Genomic DNA, 6,000 nt, shown 5'->3' with positions numbered 1-6,000 from the left:
AGATAGATAGATAGATAGATAGATAGATAGATAGATAGATAGATAGATAGATAGATAGATAGATAGATAGATAGATAGATAGATAGATAGATAGATAGATAGATAGATAGATAGATAGATAGACAGACAGACAGACAGACAGACAGACAGACAGACAGACAGATAGATAGATAGATAGTTAGATAGATAGATAGATAGATAGATAGATAGATAGATAGATAGATAGATAGATAGATAGATAGATAGATAGATAGATAGATAGATAGATAGATAGATAGATAGATAGATAGATAGATAGATAGATAGATAGTGCCACCTAGAGTTGTGAGCCGGCAAGCCCTAGCGAGCCGAAAAGGGCAAGGAGAACGAAGAAGAAGTGTGGTTAGCGCCTCGTTTCGAAGATACACGCTCGTGTCTTTCTGCCCCGCTGTTCCTGTCCCTTCTCTACGGCTCTTGGTACGTGATAAAGTGGTGGAAGTGCTGGGTGATCTATGCACCCTACTCCTCCACATACCAGGAACACAAGCGTCGTACCGGTGGTCACTCCTGTGCACCGCGCCAGCAGAAGGATCCGAGGGCAATCCCCTGAGTTTGGACTGCTCGCAAACAACATGGCAGCTCCGACCAGCCATGCCGACACCAACCCAACCGGTAAGAACGGCACAACGCCGCTCCATTGCACCTTAAGCTACGTTCACACTACGGTCGTAAGGCGTCGATTTTTCATAACACGCGTAAGCGGAAGCACAACAAGCGTATGCGTCTAGTTCAGACTGTGAACGTAAAGGTACCAACGTTCGCAACGAACGCATAAATCGTGGGTGAGAGTGTTAAAGGCTAGGCAACTTTTACGACTGCGATACTACGACCGTTACGACACAGCCAATGACCAATCAGCTTTCGGTTTTCAACAACCGGTCACGAGACCTGACGGGACTTCCGTCCTCCCGGCTGCAGCAGCATCGCGGAGGCGATGGCGGTAGCTGCCGGCGCGGGAAGTGCTACTTCGCCATTCCGCGGTGACGATTGGGTTGGCTTTGTTTGCTCGCAACGTGTGTAAAAAGTTGTTCGATGAGTGGTCTCACTAATTTCTCAAGGAATTCGAACTGCTGGGGCGACATGCACATGAAATTATGAAACATCGCAGCGTCTCCAAGTCGGAGCTTGACGAGAAGGTTGTGAAAGTCGCCATCCACGGCCCTGTCGAGGAATACTTGGCGCACCCAAACTCTTCTCTGTCGCCTTCGCCGTCTTCGCGTGATTGCATACACGACTATATGCTCATTTTGAGCGTGAATTTCTTCCAACTCGGCCAGCGCTCGCGTGTTGATGGGAGCCATATTGGACCGCTAGTGACGTCGATTCTACAGCGACAAATATGATTGGCCTATCGTAAAAATCGTAATGTACGTAGCTGTAAATGTGAACAAAGGTATCGGCATAACTGCGGTAACGCTTTTTTATAGCCGTTGCGTTCGATACGCCGAACGAGCTGTTACGCACGTTACGACCGTAGTGTGAACATAGCATTACTCACACCGCGAACGCCAAATCCTTTTCATGGCACTGCACTTGAGGATGTGGAAGATTGGCTTGTTCATTACGAGTTCGTTGCCGTGCACAACCAGTGGGACGACGCAGACAAACTGCGGTACGTCTATTTCAGTCTTTTGGACGGCGCACGTGTCTGGTACGAGAACCGGGCAGGTATTCTTACATCATGGGAAGACTTCAAACGCCGACTTCTTGCGAGATATGCAAGCCCTGACCGTCGGGAGAGAGCTGAGCGCGATCTGCAGTCCCGCATACAACTACCAAATGAAGGGGTTGCGATGTATGTCGAGGAAATGACGTGCCTCTTCTACCGAGCTGACCCCGGCATGCCAGAAGAAAAGAAGGTACGGTACCTCATGCGCGGGGTGAAAGAGCAACTTTTCGGTGGGCTTGTACGCAGTCCACCCAAGACTGTGTCAGTCTCACGGAAGCTGTCACCATCGAAAGCACCCTTAGGCACCGGGCCCCGTCATACGAGCGGCACGTCAATGCTTCAACTACGGACTACTTTGGAGCTTTCGGTGGCCAAATGGATTTTTTCCGAGAGCTCATACGTTCAGTCATCCGCGAAGAACTCCAGAAGCTGTCAGTGCCCTCGCAGCCCCCTACCTCTTCGTTCTCCAGCGTTGTCCGAGACGAAGTTCCGCAAGCTTTAAGAGAACCATCTTGCATGCGGCATTATCAACCACCCGGTGACTTCCCCCGCATGTTGTATGCTCAAGCTTTGCAGCAACCTGTAACACCCGCAATCCCGCATCCCACCGTGGCCCCAGCCATGCTGCAGACGGTCCAAGCGGCGCCATATTACAGCGCACCTCGCCCGATCCCACGAAAATCAGACGTCTGGCGTGCGCCTGATCGACGTCCTCTCTGCTTTTACTGTGGCGAAGCTGGGCATCTTTACCGACACTGTTCTTACCGGCAACTTGGACTACGCGGACTTTCGACGAACTCACCACCACCCAGGTTCGGTGGTGGTGAGTTATTAGCGCCTCGGTTAGCGCCTCGTTAGCGCCTCGTGGTAGCCGCACTCTATCACGTGCCGAAACCAACTATTCAACGTCAGAGAAGGAATGTCTCGCGGTAATATGGGTGATTACAAAGTTCAGGCCTTATCTATATGGGCGCCCATTCAAAGTTGTGAGTGATCACCACGCTTTATGTTGGTTGGCTAACCTCCGAGACCCCTCTGGGCGATTAGCACGATGGAGTCTGCGACTTCAGGAGTTCGATATCACCATTGTATACAAGTCGGGTAGAAAGCATGAAGATGCCGACACGCTATCACGAGCACCTCTGGAGTCCGACCATACAGCTGTAGAAGACGACAGCACCTTCCTGGGGACTCTCAGTGGGGCGGACCTCCTCAGTAAGCAACGAGCGGACCGCGAGTTAAGACCCATCATCGATCATTTAGAAGGCAGCACCGCGTCTGTTCCTCGTCCCCTTTCCCGTACGTTGCCGTCATTTTGCTTACGACACGACATATTATGCAAGAAAAACACTGGTGTTGGCAGCAGATCTTATCTTCTAGTCGTCCCTCATGACCTTCGTGATGACATCCTATTAGCCTGCCACGATGAGCCGACATCCGGCCACTTAGGATACTCACGGACACTCGACCGGGTTCGAAAGCTATATTTCTGGCCAAAACTCGCAGCTTGTGTCAAACGCTACGTGAAAGGATGCCGCGAATGTCAGCGTCGCAAGTCACCAAATGTGAAGCCTGCAGGCCTCTTACAACCCATCGATCCACCGCGTACGCCTTTTGACCAAGTTGGGATGGACCTTCTTGGACCGTTTCCTATGTCTCACTCCGGAAACAAGTGGATCATCGTCGCCACTGATTACTTGACGCGTTATGCTGAAACGAAGCCATTGCCACGCGGTACAGCATCTGAAGTCGCCCAGTTTTTCATGCACCACATTGTGCTTCGTCACGGTGCCCCGTCATTCATCATCACTGACCGAGGGACAGCGTTTACGGCAAAACTGTTGGACGACATCTTCAAGCTCAGTTACACGAACCACCGCAAGACAACCGCATACCACCCCCAGAGTAACGGCTTAACAGAAAGGTTGAACAAAACGCTGGCGGACATGATTTCTATGTACGTGGATGTGCAGCATAAAACGTGGGGCGAAATCCTGCCATACGTAACGTTTGCGTACAACACCGCAACCCAGGAAACGACAAGGTTCGCACCCTTCCGCCTCGTTTACGGTAGAGACGTGCAAACCATACTAGACGCTATGATTCCTTGTGACATCGACCAGCACGAGCTACTAACTCCCGATGTCGACGATTACATTCAGCGTGCAGAGGAAGCACGTCAATTAGCTCGCGTGCGCATAAGATCGCAGCAATGTAAAGACGCCCGAAGGTACAATATCCACCACCGACAAGTCTCCTACCAACCTGGCGACCAAGTGTGGGTTTGGACTCCTGTTAGACGGCGAGGTCTGAGCGAAAAACTCCTGAGCAAATACTTTGGACCCTACAAAGTATTACGGCGGTTGAACGAGGTCAACTATGAAGTTATTCCAGACGGAGGCTCGGCAACGACACAGCGCCACTCACCACGAACAGAGATTGTGCATGTCGTCCGCCTAAAACCTTATATTACGCGGTGATACTCGTCTTATTATGCCCGGGCAGCAAACATTTTCGTTTTTTTTTACATTGCCCGTTGGGTCTCGAACGAACTGTGAACTCTGTTAATGGTTTTTTTTTTCTCTTATGACCAACCTCAGACAATTTTTTTTGCACCTGCATATGCCCTGTGCACTATAGCTACCATTTCTCTTTTTTTTCCCCTTACCGACCCTGCTGCCCCCTTGTGTATGAGCATCGGGTCGATGCTCTAATGGGAGGGGGAATAATGCCACCTAGAGTTGTGAGCCGGCAAGCCCTAGCGAGCCGAAAAGGGCAAGGAAAACGAAGAAGAAGTGTGGTTAGCGCCTCGTTTCGAAGATACACGCTCGTGTCTTTCTGCCCCGCTGTTCCTGTCCCTTCTCTACGGCTCTTGGTACGTGACAATAGATAGATAGATAGATGCGCCTTCTAATGTTTACGCTAAAGCGCGCTTGAAAAGTTTTGTTTGTATGAAATCACTAAAATGGGGAAGCAGTAATTACACATTTGTTGTAGCCGCCACACTTACTTCAACCTTTATGCTCACGAAGTCGTTCAATGCGGCGGCGTTCTTCATTTTCAAAGAAAAATCTTTGCAGTATCTCAAGCTTGTGTTTTGCGTGCAAACGAATCAATGCTTTCGAATTGTAGTTGACACTTCTGATAGGACAGGCAGGACAGATAGAAAAAAATACGGATAGGACTGAGCGCACACTTACAACCTATTTTGTTGCACATATAGCGGAATATATATACACAGTGAAGAGGACAAAGAGATGACACACAGAAAAAAGGAACAAACGATGGCGCATGCACCAGACCATCGTATTTCAACCTCGAAATGAAAATCCTCTGTCTTATTTGTCCTCTTCCTGAAACGTTTCCTGCACACTAGGCAAATATATTTCTTAAACAAATTGTGAACCATGGTGTTTTTTGTAGGTGGAACCTCTAATCTGTCTGTATGACACAATCATTTTAAGGCCTGAAGCGGGGGTGGGGGCGAAGGTTCGTTGCAGCGACCCCTCCTTATTATGTGATTGGATGGGACTGTCCTTGCACCCCCCGCCCTTTAGATAACATGGGGGAGGTGGTGGGCACCTCCTGCACATGCCTATGGTCATAGGCATGAGACAACCGGCGTATGTGGCTTAGTCGTGGGCGTAAGCCTGAGTAAGTGAGTGAGTGAGTGAGTGAGTGAGTGAGTGAGTGAGAGGGTGAGTGAGGGAGAAAGTGTTGATGTATTTTGCATCTCACCATGATAGCACAAGAATTAAGCTTCCATTTGTGGTAAATGCAAATAATCTTCTACGGGATCAGAAATTTTAGAGCGGCGCACATTTTAGCCCTTTTAGCAGGAGCTTAGTTTCGTAAATTAGCATGGTGACTATCAGTACGCATGGAAAGAATTAAGAATTTCCTGTTAGAATAAAAAAGTGACAGCATATCTGCGTAGTGAATGATCATGAGTGGGGTGAAGCTTCGGAGGGTTTTATTGTTAAACCGTGAATCGTCTGTCTGTCTGTCTGTCTGTCTGTCCATTCGTCCATTCGTCCGTCCGTATATTCCTGTGTCCATATGTTCGTCTGCCCTACCAAGCATCTGTATGTATGTATGTATGTATGTATATATGTATGTATGTATGTCTGTATGTATGTATGTAGTGTATGTATGTATGTATGTATGTATGTATGTATGTATGTATGTATGTATGTATGTATGTATGTATGTATGTATGTATGTATGTATGTATGTATGTATGTATGTATGTATGTATGTATGTATGTATGTCCATTCATCTGTCCATCTGT

The sequence above is a fragment of the Rhipicephalus microplus genome, unplaced genomic scaffold (assembly GCF_043290135.1).
Source record: "Rhipicephalus microplus isolate Deutch F79 unplaced genomic scaffold, USDA_Rmic scaffold_63, whole genome shotgun sequence".
NCBI classification, from domain to species: domain Eukaryota; kingdom Metazoa; phylum Arthropoda; class Arachnida; order Ixodida; family Ixodidae; genus Rhipicephalus; species Rhipicephalus microplus.
Note: the sequence above shows the minus strand (reverse complement) of the source record.